At 40.0% G+C, this 20,110-nt stretch overlaps 1 protein-coding gene across 2 annotated transcripts in view; it reads right to left on the bottom strand.

Annotated features, from left to right (window-relative positions):
* LOC131992283 (nucleus accumbens-associated protein 2) overlaps nt 1-19,662 on the bottom strand; it is a 33,345-nt gene extending 13,683 nt beyond the window's left edge. The window contains exon 1 of one of the 2 annotated variants that reach the window (XM_059357802.1): nt 19,116-19,662. The gene's annotated coding sequence lies outside the window, so the exon portion shown is untranslated. Of the gene's footprint in view, nt 1-18,480; nt 18,592-19,115 lie in introns of those variants that run through there. The other variant, XM_059357806.1, reaches the window with a different exon arrangement.
* Nucleotides 19,663-20,110: the final 448 nt, after the last annotated feature.

The following is a 20,110-nucleotide window of genomic DNA, read 5'->3' as shown; positions in this document are numbered from 1 at the left end:
CATTTGAGGACAGTACGAGTAGAGAAAGACAATTAGGTTGAAGCAACTTCTGCCACTTGCCCCTGGACACAGATGCCTATATGGTCTAACAGAAAGAGAGGGGGGATGACTAAGACAAAAGAGAAATGAGAAAAGCTTGCAGAGGTCATAGACACAATTAATTAATTAAAACATTGAAACTTCTGAAATCCCTGTTTGACGCAAGTCTGGAGAGAATGCGTCACGTCTCGGTAAACTGGAAGCTTCAATGTACGCGATGCAGTAATCCTCTAATCCTTCCAATTGTCGAATTAAAAAAGGTTCATCAAAAACAGAATCTGTCATTTCAAGGTATTTCCCATTACCTTACAATCTTTGGAGGACAATAGTTAAAAAAAGAGGTTTTACTTTTCTGAGCAAGTGTTGTGTGTTTTCTCTGAATCATGCGAGGACCTCGCTGCCAAACACCTACACACGAACGGAGAGAAGTTCTGTCTTCACGCAAGACTATTTTGTATTTCTACATGAATTGGTAAATTAAATGATTAATTCACGCCTCCTCTTTGCTGGCTCAGCTTATTCAGGTGACATTTTTCTGTTGTTACATTTCTTTTATTTTTTTTGACCGGCGCGTGGAAAGGCCTCCCTAAATGTTGCTTCGGATGTGGATAAGGGAGGACAGGAGCCAGATGTCGCAGCCTGTGACAGGGGAGGAAAAATAAAAGAGCTAACAGGCAGGAGAAGTTCCAGAAAAATGTGTGTGGGAGGACAAGAATGCACAATTGCTGTGACAGATGAGTAAGTGCATTTGTACAGTATGTGTGTCCACACACACACACACATGTTATGTGTAATTGTTGCATGCAAGAACACAATGGAGGAAGCACTCTGACCTCTGCGCCACATTTTGGTCAAAGGGACGTCGAGACAGTAAACATTTCAGCAAGTGATTTCAAAATTTTATCTCTTCACCTTGCAACACACAATCTGTAAGACATTTTTTTAAAAAGGCTGATGCAGAGCATTTTTATATCTGAGTGTGTCCCCAGAAAGTATCCAGACACTGCGCTTCATTTTTTTTTGCCAAAAGAAACCTCAAGTGGAGAAAGTTGTGCTAAACTGAGCAAACTTTTACTCTTCAGTCACAGCGGAAATATGAAAGGGAGGATATCACAAAGCGTTGAATACAGTGAGTCAGACTTTGGTTTAGAGAGCTTTGCCCCAGCAGTGTGATATCTGCACGGCACATATAGGCACACATGAGTGAGCACACACAAAAAGCACAGTGAAACGCAGGAGACACAAATCCGCAAACACACTAAATGCAAACAGACATATATACGCTTCCACTGTTCTCTTACACACAAGCCAACACACAGTCAGGTAATCTCCCTGTGCACACTCAGCAATACACATTCTGTTTGTTTGTCTGTCTGTCCCTCTGTGAACCTGCCAGACTGCTTGTCGGTCGGTCTGTCCATCAGTTATTGTCACTATTGTGTCCTTACATCGCCTCTTGCTTCTCAACGCTCCCTTTTCTCTATCCTTCCCGCCCTGCATACCACATACCCACTGTCTCTCTGCCAATTAATGCACACAGGGCTGCATTGCAGTGAGGTTGGCGCGTGCCACGGCAGCAAGCACAGTACAGAGTCTACAGACATGCATGTACGTGCCAGCCGGGCAGAGGGAGGGGGAGAGGGAGGGAGGAGAGGGGAGAGGAGAGGAGAAGAGGAGGAGGGGAGCGAGGGAAAAAGAGGAAGAGGGAGGGGGGGAGAGAAAGAGCAAAGGAGAGTGAACAGAGAATATGTTGAGTCAGGCAGACAGGACGGCGGTGTGCCACACTGCACATATACACAGACACACAGCCGCATGATCATGTAAATGTATGCACGAATGATTTTGAAACAAATACACATGTACATGTACATCGTGAGGACACACATTCACGCACGTAAAGGCAAACATTCACACGGAAATTGCAGCCTCCTTCTGCATGCATTAAATATAGACTTTGCACATCCGTGATGAAAATATATATACAAGGAATGAACTCCCTCAACTTGTTTGGCTGATGAGTTTTTATATATATGTGTGTGTGTGCCTCTCTGCTGCTGTGTCCTCATTTCTTTCTGTGTGTTTGCATTTCCATGTCAAAGTTTCTCACATACCAAGGCGTGTTTTTATAATCATCGCTATATACCCGTCCGTGACTTTTGGCACTGTATGTCAGGCATGCGTGTGTGTGTGTGTGTGTGCGTGTAGTTTGAGAGGACAGATATGAGATCTGAATACTGTTCTGATTGCTGTTGTCTGCTTTGTTGGAATGTGTTACATCCATTTTAATCAAGGATTCATACCTACGCACAGTGTTATTAACTGTAGCAGCAGGTCCAGGCATATTTGAATAATATGAAGAAATGAAACGATTCGCCAGATGGCACACATGCACACACACACGCACACACACACACACATGCACAAAGAATTAATTACTAGTTACACTGTAGCTATCTACCAAATGACAATAGGGTAACATTCAAACACAAGACCATAAAAGTCATACACAATTATGATTCATGCATTTGCCTTTTAGCACTTTATAGAACAGTTCGAGTAAGTTGAATGTTGAAGTTGGTGACGCACTAACTTTTATTCAAGATGCAGAAAAAACTAACTAAACTAAATATACGTTTAAAAAGACAAATAGAGATAAGCGATTATGTTCATTAAAATCTGATTTAAAGTAGAGCAATCAGCGATTAAAAGCAAATTAAAGGAATTTTTGAAGTGAGCCGAGCAGGAACAGCGCCTTCCTCTCTTGCTTATGTTGCCTCTATACAATCTCAATATGAACAGTCCCCTCGTTATAAATATTCAGATCCTGCAGTTGTTCTCATGTCTAAAGTGTACCAGACAACAGATTCTATCCACGTTGAGACGGCAACGCTCCCTGGCAACAGTTCTACCAATCGGGACCGAGCGGGTGTCTGCCTGAGTCTGTCTGAGTATCATTATGGGATGTCGAGAGAGAGAGAGAGAAAGAGTGAGAGAGGCTGCTTATCACTGCTTACAATGCAACATCATTCTCTGTGTATAGACCCCGCTGGGTGAAGTTGTCTGCACATAGTCGGGATCAAAATCATCTTTTCTTAAAAAAAAAAGAGAAAAAAAAATCTCCCTATGATTCATGCAGTTATGTAACAAACAGACAACTATGAAATGATTTGTTGTGGGCTGAATATTGTCTGGTATCTTTCCACTTGTATTCACTCAATATGCAACAATAATGTAAGTATTGGTCTGAGTAGGAGAGAAAAAAAAGAGGCTGAATTTCAGGTTTAACTAATGGTACAATGCTGTCTGTGGCAGCATGAAAAAAGATTATTTGAATGTAAAGTCAGGCGGAAATTTATACAATCCCACCTAAAACTTGTGTCACAATTAGTTATATAATATTACATGTAACAATAAGTATTCTTTTTATACATCAGTGCCTCATGATTAATGTATTGTGCTGACTCATTTGTCCTGATTAATACAGTATGAACACTCAGTTTTTGTGACTTTTGGAGTGAACTGTGAGCTGATTGATTTCTTGAACTTCTGTTTTGTATGTCACATTACCATGAATCTAGGTTGACATTTAAAGCAGCTATAATCAATATTTTTATGATATGGATTATATGTATAATATTAAAGGGATAGCTCAAAGTGACAAACTGTAAACTGTATAAAGATGGACGACACGTCTCCACTCACTCTCACTGTACAAATACGAAGCCAAAATATCCCACATACGGGCTCTGCCATCTTGCACTGGTGATGTCATTTGGAGCCTTTGGAGTCTTCGCTGTTTTAGACTCTGTATCGAGGTCCCACCCATACATTAATCACAGCTGTCAATCATGATGCCACTCCCCCTTTTCTATAGCATTAAACAAAATCTAACTTATCAGAAATAAAAATGAACACTGGAACGTGCACCAACTGAAAGAACTACCTATATTGACAGAAAGGTTATATATGGAGGGGGCGGGGTTTATAACCTATACTGCAGCTCACTGGCCCCTGGAGTTTCGGCTCGACCCACAGACTTTACATTGTGATGATGTCACAGATTTTTTTTTTTATCACTTTTTTCTTTTGCTTGTGGAAATGTTTATAAATATAAAACCTCCATGAATTAAAAACACATTAAAGAAAGACAGTGTTCTATTTTTGTCTGTAGGGGGATTTTTTTTGCTGCAATACCATGAGTTGCCACTGGGGAAAAAAAAGTGCTACGAGCCAGAGCAACAGCACTATCCCCAGTTTTATAATATCTCCATGCTTTTGGGGAGTTGTCCAGAAACACGACTCAAGATTAATATGTTGCAGGATATTTAAATCGGCAAATGCATGCTAACAAGTTAGCCGTATCAACCTAAAATGGGATACGATCTCAGGTTTGTTTTCACAGCTTGTTTCTGGCACTTAAAGTGGTTAAAAGTAATGACGTGGATGCACCATATATGAAGATATATATAAATAATATATATATTCTCAGAGCACCAGAGAGCACAAACTATACGTTTCGTGAATCTGTCTCGTAAATCCTTGGCGCAGTGAATGTTTTATCATAACATGTTCGTTGACTCATATAGAAACAGAATACTCACTTTCTTTTCAAACGAAAACGCTCTTGTGTTAGTGTAGAGTGTCATATTGGATTTATAAACACAGCCTATGTAATTCAATTAAATTTTCATTTATTGTCTCGGATTCAGAAGAAACTAATTGATTCAGCAATTTGATAAATTGGTTTATTCCAGAGTCCTGTTACATGCTATATTATTGCCTACTTCTACTATAATGAGTGGACTGTTTATTTTCCATGAAATCAAACAGTCTAAGACTCAACTGTCATTTGTGCAAAGAGGACAATAACGTCCATCAATACATTTTCTTATGCAGGGGTGTATAATAAATACGAACATGCACACAGTCACACACAAATACACAAAATTGCAGCAGCTTTGTGGATGAAGCACTGCAGCAGGCGTCACACTGCACATAAAACTCTGACATTTCACAGTGGTTGGGGACTTTATCAAACACTAAGTTGTGACAGAAAACTCCTGTACAGGTGAGCTACCTGTCAGTTTAGCTTGTAGTCACGGTTATGTGTGTGTGAGAAAACCAGACAGTGGGAAAAGAAGACAGAGGAAGAGCATGTCCGTGTGTGTATGTGCATTTGTAAGTGTGTGTGTGTGTGCATGATCCTCCCGAGGCAAAGGCATTGCTAATGAACTCCAAGTGGCTGTGGGAGGTAAACAAACAAACAGTAGCAGCGGCTACTACATCATACCGAACTCCGGCGACTAGGACATCAGGACTGCTGTGTGCACGCCCACACACACACACACACACACACACACACACTCTGACACACACACACTCTGACACACACACACACACACACACACACACACACACACACACATACACACATACACACACACACACACTTGAATATACATGATGGCTTTCGGGCATAGAGTTGAAGAGATAGAGAAGGGAGGAAAATTGAAAGGTACATAAGGGGAGATTAAATTGAGAGAGGTGGAAAAGGAGGGGTGGAATAGAGGAGATAGACGAACAAAGGGAGAGAGGACAGAGAGAGGGAGTGTGTGTGTGCGTGTGTGTGTGTGCGTGTGTGTGAAAGATGCAAATAGAAAAGAACAAGAGAGAAGTTGACAAAGCACAGTCACAGGGAGAAGAGAGTTGGATAGCGATAGGGAAATCAAGCGGAGTGATAGAGGAAAAGAGTCCTGGATGAGGCAACAAAAATACAAAATGCTGGAAAAAGAAGAAAAAATCTAAAACAATGGGGATAAATTGGGTGTATCAATACTTTTCCCATTCAAAAGTTAGAGAGATATATTGGTATAGATATATTGGTATATGGTGTAATTTCATTTTAAACACTTGCATTTGGTGTCTGCTTGTTTAAAGCAAGGCAACAGACGAAGCCAAGTGATATCAACAAACTGACACTTTGTTCTAATCAAAAGAGATTCCACCTCCACATTACTGACTCCAAAATGTCAGCACCACCAAAGAGGCTTCCCAGCATAACATGAGAATAACAGAGGAAAGTGTTTCAGGAGAAAGACAGTTGGATTTTTCAGTAATACTGAGCTCATATTGCAGAACCATGGGGGCCAGCAGGTCGTTCCAGTTTATAGCAACACATGAGTGTGACGTTAGAGCAGCGGGGAAACTCAGGCCCAGGACTCACGCAAGACTGAGATATTTAGAACAAACACTGACACAAGACTGAAAATCCCCCCACACCCACCCAATTTCCAACTAAAAAGGAAGCTACGCAAGATAAAAAGGAGGGAAGAGAGAGAAATGATTCAGGAGGCATCAGTAGAACGATTGAGCATTTGTGAACTTACACAATGATACAGTATGCTGCACCATGACTGCCATGTGATGTCTCTTTTTTGGGACGGCTCCTTACTAATAAATGCTTTACATTGGCATCAGCTCCTAGCTGCCATGTGACTGGTGGATGTTTAAAGCGTAACACAGAACTGTACATTTTCCATGAGCCTAAAGGCCTTAATTTCATGCTGGAGCGCACTTATCTTCTGCCAACAAAGTTTCAGACTTTCAGAGCTTCAGATAGGCTCAGGCAGATCCACACCCCCCTCAACCCCCACCTTTCCCTGTTTTACTTGAAAATAAAACGTCAACGGAGAGCAAACTGATACTTGTGTCAATTCTGGTATACGTTGCATATATTTTATTACAGTTTAATTGCAAAGTTAGGGACTGTATGAAAATTATTATCTATTTTGTGTTTTGTGTGAGCGAAACAGTGCCTCTAGGGTTCACTCCAGCTTTGCTTGCACTTGCAAAGATCAGAATGCATAATCCAAATGGTGTAATTATTGCCATAACACAGTTTGGCTGCTGGTTTTTGGACAGTGTGATTGGAACAATCTATAAAAATATGTATGAGACATATTAGAGTCGAACTGCTTTGGGATTTTTAAGACCAATAACAATTTTAGAAGGGGAAATTCACAGATTACCACTACTGGAACCAGTGAATTCTTGAGCTGGAATGAAAATAGACTTTTACTTGTGCTCCAGTTTTGCACCAATTTGACTATGCAAATGTACTCAGAAGGCTGTTTTTTGTAAATTAATACAGAAAAGAACACTACGGAGCCCCCCAGGGGACACGGGGGGGAAAAAAAAAGATGGGTGAAAAAAAAAAAAAATGATGGGTGAAAAAAAAAAAAGGACGGACTTTTGCGAGATCCCGAGATAGTTTTGCGAGATCCCGAGATAGTTTTGCGAGATCCCGAGATACTTTTGCGAGATCCCGAGATACTTTTGCGAGATCCTGAGATACTGACGAAAGAAGAGGAGCAATGGAGGAGCGATATTCGCCTATTTTCCGGCTTTCTAACTGGAATAGCGTCACGAAAACCGCACCAATTTCCCCCAGGATGGTTTTATTTTGTACAGAAAACTAAGACTGACATTTCACAGGCTTGATCAACTCCCCAAAATCAGCGAGTCTGGCGAAAGATTAAAGTAACTGGGCCGAATATACGTCGTAGTGCCCAACGGCAGCCAGAGTGCTTAGGGACCGTCGCAAAAGTGCAACGTCTTTCTTTTCTATTTTTAATAACTCACTGGAAATTCATCTAATAAACACCAAACGACTTCTGATGTGTTCATGAACTCACTGTGGACTTCCCACACCCTTTATTTTCAATACACACCTTTTCAATTCCTTTTATTCAGTTTGTACAATATTTAAGCCTTTTATTTTGTAATAGCTCTCTTTATTATCTGTTGATCCATTTGATGTAAATTGGAATCGGGTTACTGTGGTGAGGAAGTGAGCTTTGAAAGCCTGATGGACAATATAATGACGGAGGGGCTCTGGGGGGCTCCGTAGAACACTGAGAAAACAAGTAAAAAAAAAAAAAATGAAATAAATAGCTAAATAAACATCAGTGTATGTTCAGTATTTGTCATTTGCTTGCCCTGTCAGTTGCAGACCATTTAAATGAATAATAAAGTTTTTTTTTTAAATGGCTAAATAACCATCAGCATATGGTTCTGTATTTGTCAGTTGCTAGCCCTGTTAAATAAAGAATAAATAAAAATAAAATAAACAGCTAAATTACCATCAGCGTATGTTCAGTATTTAGTCAGTTGCTAGCCATTTGTATAACGAATCATAATGTTCTATTAAAGAAAAAAGTTTTTATATCAGCGAATATCTGACAACACATATGCCCAATACCAATAGATACAAATATGTCTGTGATAGGCCAATATTGGCTTCGGCCAACAATCAATAAATTGGTTAGGCTCTACTGTATATATATATATATATATATATATATATATATATACATACATATATATATATATATATATATATATATATATATATATATATATGTATGTATATATATATATATGTATAGCAACTGACTAAATACTGAACATACGCTGATGGTAATTTAGCTGTTTATTTTATTTTATTTATATATATATATATATATATATATATATGTGTGGGTGTGGGTGTGTGTGTGTGTATCACTATGCCCCAGCACAAAGTTAGCTGTATGAGAACAGAACTGTTCTTCTACAGAAAAGTGGAGTCAAACAAGTATGGTTTGCCCTTGGCATCACAGTCGGGGTGTTGAACTCCTGCCTTGTGAATCTGCTTTGACAAGGACATCGGGTTTACTCTCGGGAGAAGCTTTTGTGGCATCTCAAATGAGCGCCCTCATTTCTAAACTGTGATTGTACCATGGCAGGGAGTGTACAGGTTTCAGAAGGAGCTAATTTGCAGTAGCTGATGCATGCCTTAAGAGCTCCTTGATAATTTATTCTTGCAAGTACAATTACAGAGAAGGTGTGCTGCTGCTGTGCTAGCGCTCCTGGCCGCAAGACATCTGATACTGAAGTATGCTAAAACACAGCAGATTTGTGCAGTTGCTTGCACTTTGTTTGAAAAGCACAGGCCCCTAAAGCCCCATTGATATCCTTCTTACCATGACCTTCATCTGGGGACAACAAGGGCCATGAGATGGCCTGCTGAGTGTCACTGACTGTCACACAAGGACTAAAATTAGGTTAGATTTCACAGGAGGTCTGTATGTTTGCGGGTGTATGTGTATCAGTGGTGACACTCAGTATGCATTTGTTCCAAACATGATTTGATTTTCATGGTGCACAAGACAGTGAAAAATGGAGGAAATAGGATGAATCACTATGAAATGAAAGCGCACAAATATGATACAGAAAACAGATACCAAGTGAATGGAGTGGGTAGGACAAAGATGACATACTGTATGTCTTTTTAGAGAGATCTGTTGAACATTAAATTAAAACATGAGTCATGTTTATTTATGTTTTGTCTTGATGTATCAATAACACAATTTTCCTATTGTAGGATATATATTAATATATCTTGTAGATCATAATCACAATATTTTGATCAATATTGAGATCCCAATTAGTTAACACCATTACTGATTGACTTTGGAAACATCAGATTTAGAAAAAAAAAAAAAGAAAAAAAAAAGTGGGAAAAAATGGTCTATTTAAAAGTTGATTTTCTGGAACTTTAGATTAGATCAGATTCAACTGGGAAAAAAAAGAATGTAAAAAAATATAATGTAATGTAATATATAATGGTTAATGACACTCATCATAACAAATTGTGTATATCCTTGAAGCCTTATACACCTACTGAGTACACTTCCTTTAGACAATTCTTACATTCATATCTTAAATTGTTTACATCCATGCTTGCTAATGCTATCTTACATTCTCCTTCTTCATTGCCTTGGCTGGAGCATTGCTATGTTTCTTTATGCATTGTTGCAACTGTTGCATCAGTTGATTGTGATTTTTGTCTGATAACGATTCTTAGTCATCCAGTTCAAATGCTAGCTAGAAGCCAAAGCACGCTGGATTTGCTGTTTTAGACTCATCCAAGGAACTTCATGGGTTCTACTGACGGGTGGGGGGTTCCCGGGCATTTCAACCTCAAAGAGTATAACTTTGCTGGGGGAGTTTCAAGACGATTACAGGAACAAATAAAATGGTTTGAAATGTGTCACTGAGTGTTTAGTGAAAGTGATTTGAAAACCCAAGCCGCTAAAAAACGTTTATCATTAACCAAACTGTCTGAAAACTAATCCGTTGTATGATGGAGATTTGGGGGTGGAAAACCTTGAGAGAATAGAAAGAATAACTAACTTGCTATCCAACTAAAAATGGGGAAATATAACTGATAGAAGAGCTGTCCTTGTTGCCGACGCACAGCGCTATTCATTAGAATAAAGGGCTTTGCAAGTTCTAGCCTTTTATGATTTACCCTGGGAAAAAAAGAAACCTCTCCTTGGGAAAATATCAGTGCCGCTCTATAGGTTTCTACCTGCTGCACTGCAATTTCAATGACAAAGTCTATAAGCACTCACGTGTTAGAAGAATGTGACATGTTACATAAGTGGATTAAGAACAATTAAAAATGGTGGATAGCAGCTGCAGCAGGAGTGTCAATCAAACAGGGGCAGCTAAGGTGAGAGGAATTTGAAAAACATAAAATGAGGTTGAGCTCTGATTGGATTGTGGCACCTTTAAGTGTGAGAGAGGCGTTTAATTCCTCTCCAGCATAGCCGCTGCTATTTCCCCCCTCATGAAATGTCTCTCTGCATGAAAAACAAATTGTTTAAGGTGATGCCACAATGACAAAACCTTTTTTTTATTTTCAACTTGAATGACAAATTGTATGTTAAAGTTTCCAGCACATATGTCTCTGTGAGTAAAAGAGTGACAGGAAGAGAGTGACACAGAAGAAGAGAGTGGGGAGACATGGAGAGGATGAACATGCCATTTTGCGCTGTCGTCTGTGCGCTGAATGTTTTGCAGTGACACATGCGTGACATCAGAGCAGCCCAACATGACCGCCAGAGGAGCCCAGTGCAGTGCAAAAATGAGGACACATCTTTCAGCATCAGTGCCCCACTGTCTACAGACAGGCATACACAAACACACGCCCACACACCCACACAAAGACATACAGAGAGAGCAGCGCCCACATCGGCTGAGTGCCCCATGTACATTTTTCAATTAGAGCAGACAGAATGCTTTAATTCATCCTCTCGCATGCAAAACGAAGAAAAAAAAAGTGGGGGAACGAAATGTTGTTTGATATGATCAGGGTAGGTGAATCAAAAGAATGTCTCATGACATGCAGCATTTCCCATGATAAAAATGATAATGCTGTCTTGTGTTATAATGTAACATAAAAGACTTGTTTGTTCAAGTGCACCGCATTACATACACATTTATTTTTAAGTGCATACACACACACACACACACACACACACACAGCCCAACCCCTCCCATACACACATTACTGTGAGCAAAGAATCTTCCAGTCAGCACCAGACTAAGCTAGCATACATGTGCTCAAATAACATGCCACCTTGGTTAACCTCATCACACTGGTGGAACAGTGAAGAGGGGCCTGGGCTGACCTATGCGAACAGAGCTTGTTTATCACCGTCTGAAGTGCTAAAATGTGATCGTTTCACAAAATGAACACACTCACGCAGGCAGAAGAAAGGAGTGCTTACACAGATATGTATAGCGTTTCCAGGAACTGAACAGCTGTAATCCTCACTCAACATGACTCTAAGTGCTTGCTGGAGCAGGATCCTGCATAAAGGTATTATAGTTAGCAGTGTCCTCCTCCAGGAGATAACATCATGAAAACATACATTAATATGTATGAAGTTCAGGTCGTTTTGATTTGCTGATGGACTGACAATAAGAAGCAAAGGAGCCAGTAATGTTTTTCATGTATATACAAATTTAGGGCTGGGAAGAAAAATTCACCGTAGTATCGCAATACTTGTTTTACGATATTTTGATAGATTAATGATTCACATTCAAGAAAAACAAAGCTGCAGCAAGAAAGAAAGAAGAAAATGGCGGACTGGGCTGTATAGTTGGATTTTAACATGGGGGTCTATGGGAAATGACTCGCTTTCGGAGCCAGCCTCAAGTAGCCATTCGAGGAACTGCAGTTTTTGATGCTTTCTTGTTGGCTTTTTTTTGTGCTATTGTTTAAGATTAACTTTTTTTTTTTTTTTACAATGTTGAAAAAGTAAACAAAAAATCTAAATAAATAGCAATACTTGAAAATCGCAGCACTTATGGAATCAGCAAAAAAAGTAGCGTAATTGTATTGAATTGGGACAAAAGCATGTCGTCCAGATGTGAAGAAATAGTTTGACATTTTGGGGAATATACGTATTTGCTTTCTTTCTGAAAGTTAAATGAGAAGATTTGAACCATTCTCTACGGGAGGGCTGGTAACAAAGTTCTCATTCAAGTTTTTTTGGGGGAAAAAAAGCATACATGGTACTAAACAAATGATATTTTTAGCATTTAAATACAAACCAATTAAAGTCAGGGCACAACTTTAAGTTAAAGTGGCTTTCACCTTCTGCAGGGAACACAACTGTAATGAAAGGACCAGGTAGGTAATGCTGTGATTTAGCAGTAATTGCTAACGCATGTAAGCTGTGGAAATGGGAAGGGTTGGAGGGTGAGGGGGCTGTGTAGTGAAAACTACCCGCCTCAGATTCCTGTCTTTTTCCACTGGCTCCTAGCAGCATTCTGCCAGGCTGTTAGGACATGAAGAGCACATACAGGACAGGTCATCGCCACAGAGAAGGGGTCAGCCTATTTGCTTTCCTCGCTTATTACCTTACGCACTAATTAGTGCATTAGCTTTGTTTATTGGCACGAGTCTTGAGAGAGGCTTGAAGTTTGAAGTAATTTAATTATGCACAGCACACAGCAAAAGAGCATGGAAAATTGAGGTGGGCTGCGAGGATAAATGCCATCCACAGTGCTCCCTCTCTCTCTCCCTGTCTACTTCTGTGTGTGAGTGTGTGTATCTGCATGATTCTGTGGGGTTTATTTATGTGTTTGTGGACTTGTGTGTGCGTGTATGTGTGTGTGTGTGTGTGTGTGTTTGTGCATGTCTGTGTGCGTCATCCCCCGAATTATAGGTTTGACTTTCACAGTAAGTCTAATGTCCCCTCGCTGAAACTCAACAGATCTGAGAAAATGTATCCGGCTACTGTCTTCATTTACAGTGAAGCCTTGCACACACATGGGGTGAGTTAAAAAGTTGATTTTAGTAAAAACAAAATGACACTTTAGTGATATTTAAGTAAATTCCAGTGACCGTATGGTCATGAGCTGTATATTAAATACACAAAAGGAGTTCAACTAAGGTTCTCAGAACTGGAAATCAAGTTCTAGGTAATACTGAGGTGATTACAGTCAGTATGAACAAGTTGAAAATCTTTTAAGCTTTTTAGAATCACCCCTAGTACATACTGCAATAACAAGTGAAATAAGCTCTCCATAAAGCTACATAACCTTTATGAATTTTTAATGTGCTGATGCCACAAATACCATAAAATGAGGCGAAACAGCTCTGACTATGAAGTATTATTGTGCGAAATCTAATTTTCCGTCTAGTTTGAGAATGCAATCTCATGACTGTATCAGAAACACATCCTCGTCATACATCTCCGCACTCTGTAATTCTCTGCTACGGCTACGTGCTCCTATTCATGCTGAAAATACTTGGAACAATCAAATGTGCACATGCTCCCTTTCTTTTCTTTTTTCTAGTCAAGCACAAATGCACAGACACACACACACTCACACATACTCACACAACACAGGCACGACATTCATGCCATGTGATCTTGCTGGGCATTGTGCCAACGGCCAAACATGTCACTTACCAGAAATCTCTTAGACAGAGTGAGAGAGCGAGATAGAGAGAAAGAGAGAAAGAGAGGGAGATTCTCCACATTTGTCAGTTGTGTGAGCTCCTTGTCAAGTGTAAGTACAGTACTGTACATACACTGGGAACATGAGATTTAGCTGCTACAGTTATCTGCAACGTAGTGTGGTGTGGGGGCAGCCGATTCTGAGAAAAAGAGAGACACGTGATCTTTGAGATCTAATGTGGAATTGTTCTGAGGAACATGCCATGTTTACTGTTCATTGTCTCAATTCTTGGAAGGCTTCCTGAAAAGCACGTAGTGAGCCAAAGCAGCCCAAATCAGTTACATTTTAAGATTCCTAATGGCTTTTACTGATCCTCTCTTTCTCTCATTTGCTCCCTCATTATTTTCTGCACATTTCTGTATTTCAGCATGTACTTAAATGGACTGTACCTGTGTGTTTGTGCAAAGGAGATCACAATAATAATACATATAACAATACTTGTGTTGTTATGTTAGCAGGGCCTTAGATTAATAGCTATATTAACATTTTGTGTGGACTACAAACAATGGGGGAATAAGAAACTAATTTCAAGGATGCATAAATAAACAAGAAAAGCCACATGTTCCCTTATATTTTTATCTTATCCTCATATCTGTGTTTTCATCGAGTGATGCTGCAACAAGGAGGAAATGACTAAACATAGTAGTGAGTTCCAAGAAACAACGGTTACATTACATATTAAATGAGCAAAGCATTTTAAGAACTGCCCAACCCTCTTTTGTGGCTTTGGCAACCACCTTTTACGCCATAAACAGTGGTTTGGATGCAAACTAATGGTGTCATGCAGGATAAAAGCAAGTCTTTCTTTGCCAACATTATTGATTATGCCTGACTGATCTCTGCTTTTTGATTATTTTCTCTCTTCTTGAACAAACATTTTACCTCCGCCAAGGAGATCATGCTTTCAGCTCAGTCCGTTTGTCTCTCTGTCCATCTGTCTGTCAGGTGTATTACAGAAAAACTACTTGCCTGATTTTCATGAAACTTGGTGGAAGGGTGAAGTATGGGCCAAGGACGAACCCATTCAAATTTGAAATGGATCTGAATGATGGATGCATACTTTTGTTGATATTGCGAGCTAGAGCATAGACAACTAAATTGAGATCGTGATTGTGCGAAACCCAACAGAAATTGGTTTGTTTACGTTTTCAGCAGATAGATGAACAGAAAGGGTTGCCAAAAAAGAAACTGCAGGTCCTTGGATTTAGCACTAGCACTAGCTAAAAGAATGGAGTCAACAAGTGAAGTTGAAAATAAGTTTAAAGTTGTTCATGAACCACTCTCGCTCTGAGCTAATGGCTCTACTACGGGAACTCTGTTAAGAGGAAATAACAATGTAACTCTAATTAACTACCAAATGTACCAATAAAGTTAAATTCACTATCTTTTCTGAATCAGTCCAAGCATCTCCTGTAAACATAATCTACCAAAGAGCATGTGTGTTAAAGTACTACTCTTGTTCTATCCAAGTATTCACCTCTTTTCTCACCAGACACCACCATGTTTCTCATTAACATGAAATGGACAGAAAGGAAAAGCAGTCCCGCGAGAGTGGCATTCTCTTCCCAAACACCATCCTGACACAACACAGTGCTTTCCACAGTTACTGATTTTAGCAGCCTCTTGAATATTAGTTCGAAGGCCAGGGAGCCATTGGCCATTTGGATGTAATTTATTTTATCTAAGTTAATTTATTCTTCAACAGTGCAGCCAGACTCACCTATTTAGCAGATTCAACTGATTTGATGCAACTCCCGACCTAACTTTGGCTTTGATACGAAAATATGTGCACAAGGCAAGGTCACCGGGGCCTCAAACTTTGTTTACTATTCATCTGCATTTCAGGAGATAAAGATTTATTATCCCCCTTTAAACCCACACACAGAGTTGAGTGGATACTCTTCCTCTGTTTGTATCTTTCAAACCTTCTGGATAGTGAACATTAAAGTCATCTCAGATTTACAGACTTACCAGGAATTTATACTGAACTCCTCTCACACTGACAGACCCATCACTACACTAAGAAGAGAATCTATCCTATTTTTCTTTTCTGTCTCTCTGAATAATTTAGGTGTTGCTGTGAAATACAGGGGAAACTACAAGACAAACCGTGGACTGTAATTGCTGCTACATCAAGGAAAAACATATACGTGACATATGAATCAAGGGTCCAGAATTCATGCTTTTATAACAAATGCAAGTCATCCTGCGAGAAAAATGAACAAAAATTAAGGGCATGACAATTATTATGCCCCATGCTAATTTATCTCTATCTAATTTATTTTTTTCACAACTCTTTATTAGAAACTATTGCCTGCTGGAGGGCAGACCAACTGATTTGTCCAGAACATGTAAATAAAAATTGGATCGTCTTCTAAGAAAGAACACAACTCACATTTTTTTACTGCGGTGACATTAATAAAAAAGACACTTCTTCACAGTAACTGTTCAAGTTTTAGTTCCATTAACAGCAACCAACAAGCCTGAACACAGCAGCAGCCATTCTGTGCTACATAGAACCTCTGAGAATATGATGTATGACTGGTGCCCTGTATCGCATACCATCAGCAATGACTCATTACTGTCTCAGGAAAGGAAAATCAAACACACGTAAACACACTCCCCACATGAGTATGCACACACATACAGCACAGATAGGACGTACAAAGTATGAGGGCATACATACAGAGCAGAGGGAGGAATGAAAACAGGTTTTAACTGTAGCTTGAATCAATACATGTCTTGTAAGTGTGTTATTGTTGTCCTCAAATATCTGCGGTCTAAGAGGAAATCACCTTCATGTATCTGTTACACAGCACTAGAGGAATTTTATAGAGGTTGTAACCTGATTTTTTTTTACTGTGTATCTTTGCATATGTTGAGGCAACATCAACTCCTCTTCATTTACAGGTCTAACAAAAGATGAGGCAAGACCGTCAATGAGGCAAGACTCTCACTGTCTTTGTACTTTCTCCCCGTTTCACCCTTCCCCGTCAGTATCCGCATCAGTTATATTTGAAACTGTGTTGTCGTTCTCTCCTTGACACTCCCCACTTGCACACAGCCCCGGGCCCCCTTGTGGAATGCTGTATAATGTGAGGCCTATGGAGGAAGGGCATCCCGGGACACGGTCAGAGCAAACACACACACACACACGCTAACACACTCACCGATTCACAGACAAATACAGCTGTTGAGAGCCATCACAACCCTTTGGCAGACGTCCAAGTCAAAGACGAGTGGTGTTGGAAGGCCTCCGTTTAGAAAGAAAGAGCAAAAAGTCCCACATTTTCCATGTATGTTGTGTCAAACACTGAAGATAGAAACTTGGCAGCATAAACCCTCACTACCCCGAACTGATTTCCCCGTATTGGGGGTGGAGGGATGTCATAAACTACTTTGATAAAAGCTGCCTTTGCATTGCCTTAGATATTTCTACATGGGAGAAGCAGAAACAGATGGGCACAAAAACACGAAGTGGGATTCAACTGCAAAATAGTGAGGAACACTACACACTAAATGATTCATATGACTCTATAAGGCAAGCTGTCGTTTTAACGTCCAACCTGTGCGGCACCTGTCGGGGACCAAGATGCCACATGTAAGTCACACACGTACTGTCTGGTTTGTCACCACATGACAAAAATAAAAGATGTAGACCATAATTTGCGAATATTTGGGATGTTTGTTTTTCATAGTCATCTTGAGAACAAACACTTAAGCTTAAGAATAGAAACGAGAGCAGGGTGATGGAGATAAATAGCGCATGTGAGAGGGAAGGAAAGTGACAGGAAATGAAGAAAATTGCCACAAGCTACAGTACATGCCGGCTAGCCACACACACACACACACACACACACACACACACACGCGCGTGCGCGTGCGCACACACACACACACACACACACACACACACACACACACACACACACACACAGGAGAAAGGGGGGAGGTATTGCATGTATAGTCAGATGACTCCTGCAGGGTTCAGGTAAGGTAAACAGAACCTCAACTGACAGGCTTGACACTACAGTAGGCCACTGCTGTAAAGTGAATAAATAAAACTTGTTTGTAACTGTAATCTTAATATTGCACCCACTCTGACTTTGCTGTTATTCATTAACACAATTAATTAAATATTTTGATCCACTTTGATTCATAATCCTCAGAACCCAATTATTTTATAGCCCATATCATAACATATTTTTTTCCATTGCTATAAAAGGTTTAGTGTTGCAAAAGCACAATTTTAACGACTTTAAAGTAATACCTTAAACTCCTGCAGGGTTCATGTAAGGTAAACACAGCCACAACTGACAGACCTGACACCACAGGAGTAACGTGAATAATAAAACTTGATTGTAACTTTTAAAAATGTGATCCATTACTATTGCAATCACTCTGACTTTACTCAACTTACTTAACTCTGTACGTTTTAATTTATTGGTTCACAATCCTCTCAACCTAAACATTTTATAGCTTAAATCATGTATTTTTTCACCAAGAAAAGTTAGTGTTGCTCCAAGGTTAAGATTGTAAAGATAAAAAAAATAATTTAAAGAAATATCTCAAACTTACAATTTAAATAGAAGACAAATCCTTATGGTTGAGGTCGAGGGTTTTAAAGCCAGCTGTATTGGATCATATTATACTCATTAGGCTCCCACACTTGTGAAATAAAGGGCCTGACAACACCAGAAACTCCAACTGATTCTTGTCGCAATATATACAATGGATGCATTATGGGTGGAGATTTTTTTTTGTTTGGGCTTCATCGTGACGCAAGAGCGATGATATCGTGCCACTTTCTCCACTCATAGTGTCGAAACTAATGCCAACAACATTTCCTGTGGTTAAAATAAAAGTGTTGCCCGACATTATAATTATACTACAATAACCATAATAATATCTGGGTGCTTAAGAACTACATTATCAGTCTGATTAAAGTGGCGCGTGGTACACCTCATCATCCTCCGCGTGAAACCTTCACATTTCGCGATATTACTTCATGAAAGTTTCGCTAACTAAGTTTAGCTGCCAGTGTTATCTAAATGAACAGCCATGCTGTAATGTCAGCAGATTGTCGGGGTGTACAGCTGTCTATTGTACCCATAAAGAAGGAGAAGCGAGGGAATAATGCATGGTAAAACCTATGCGTCACACAAATCAGCCAGTGTAAACATGTAGCCAAGACAGAAGGGGGATATATTTACCCGATATATGTCGCTATTCCATAAACTGCGGCTGTCAGCTGGCGCAGATGTGGCACGCTTTCTCCTCGGATAAAGTTTGCGGGGTGTGTGAAAAACAAAACAAAAGCAGGCCCCGGTTTCCCCCTCGTCCGCTGGCTCACTACTCTATCAGTCCAGTCCTATCTTTGCTGCTCGTCCCCCATCTCTCTATCCCACTCTCTCTTTCTCTCTCTTCTATCCCTTTGCAGGAAGTGAACGCCGCTCACATGAACAGTGCAGGCAGCCTGACATCATGCACCACTCGGTAAAGAGTTCTTTTTAAAGACGCAGACATTTTTTTTTGACTAGGAACCGCCAGGTTACTGTACTGTAGGTACACTGTCCTACTGTAGTCTGCGCGGTAAATGGGCTGTCAGCACTGTTCGGTCATATCGTGCGCCTTTACGGACACACGAACTCGGTGCACTCTGCGGGCTTAAAGGTGCAGACTTCTGTGCTGGACTGGAGCAACCCCTCAGGCAGACTTAGACTGCTACCAGCACTGACTCTAAAATATCATGAAAAGACAACTTATTTGGGCTCATTCGCAGCTGTGAGTGGGACTGGCATTCCTTGCTGTCGCCACTAAAGAAATTTTACATGTGTGGTTACCTCACGTGTCCCTATGTGATGACAGCTCAGGCTTCATGATGCGCATGTGTGCTGTTCTGCTAAATTATAAGCGCCAACTGCTGGCGGTGTGACCTCAAGTCAACTTTTCTTTACTGCAGGCATGCAATATCACAGTGCCACAGCTCACTAAATCACTGACGGGGGGGCTGCACTTTATGGTAGCACGATATTCTTCTCCTCACCATAATGGAGAACCTACAAACGCTGCAACATAATACAAAGCATAGAAAATATTTACATTTTTATTTTTATTTTCATAGCCATACCTTACTCAGTGGTAACACACTAGAAATGCAAAATATTTCATTTTAAGTCAGGAAAGAAAACGAACCTATTTTATAGGA

This window comes from Centropristis striata, chromosome 19, assembly GCF_030273125.1.
Source record: "Centropristis striata isolate RG_2023a ecotype Rhode Island chromosome 19, C.striata_1.0, whole genome shotgun sequence".
Classification (NCBI taxonomy): Eukaryota; Metazoa; Chordata; class Actinopteri; order Perciformes; family Serranidae; genus Centropristis; species Centropristis striata.
This window is presented reverse-complemented; position numbering and strand designations above follow the sequence as displayed.